We start from the raw sequence: 302 nt of genomic DNA on the forward strand, positions 1-302 counted from the left end.
GAATTGTACTTGGGCATAAAATTTCTGAAAATGGCATGGAAGTAGATCCTACAAAAATTCAAGTTATTAAGAAATTACCACCTACTACTATCGTTCGAGAAGTAAGAAGTTTGTTAGGACATGCTGGCTTCTACAAAAGCTACATAATTTTTTTTTTCAAAAATAACTAAGTCATTATGCCAACTTTTAGAAAAAAGATATGAAATTTTATTTTAATGAGGATTGCATAAAAGCATTTGAACTATTGAAAGAGAAATTAATCACTTCACCTATAATAGTCCCACCTGATTGGGAAAAATCAT

Source organism: Phalaenopsis equestris, unplaced genomic scaffold (genome assembly GCF_001263595.1).
Source record: "Phalaenopsis equestris unplaced genomic scaffold, ASM126359v1 Scaffold220562, whole genome shotgun sequence".
Taxonomy (NCBI): domain Eukaryota; kingdom Viridiplantae; phylum Streptophyta; class Magnoliopsida; order Asparagales; family Orchidaceae; genus Phalaenopsis; species Phalaenopsis equestris.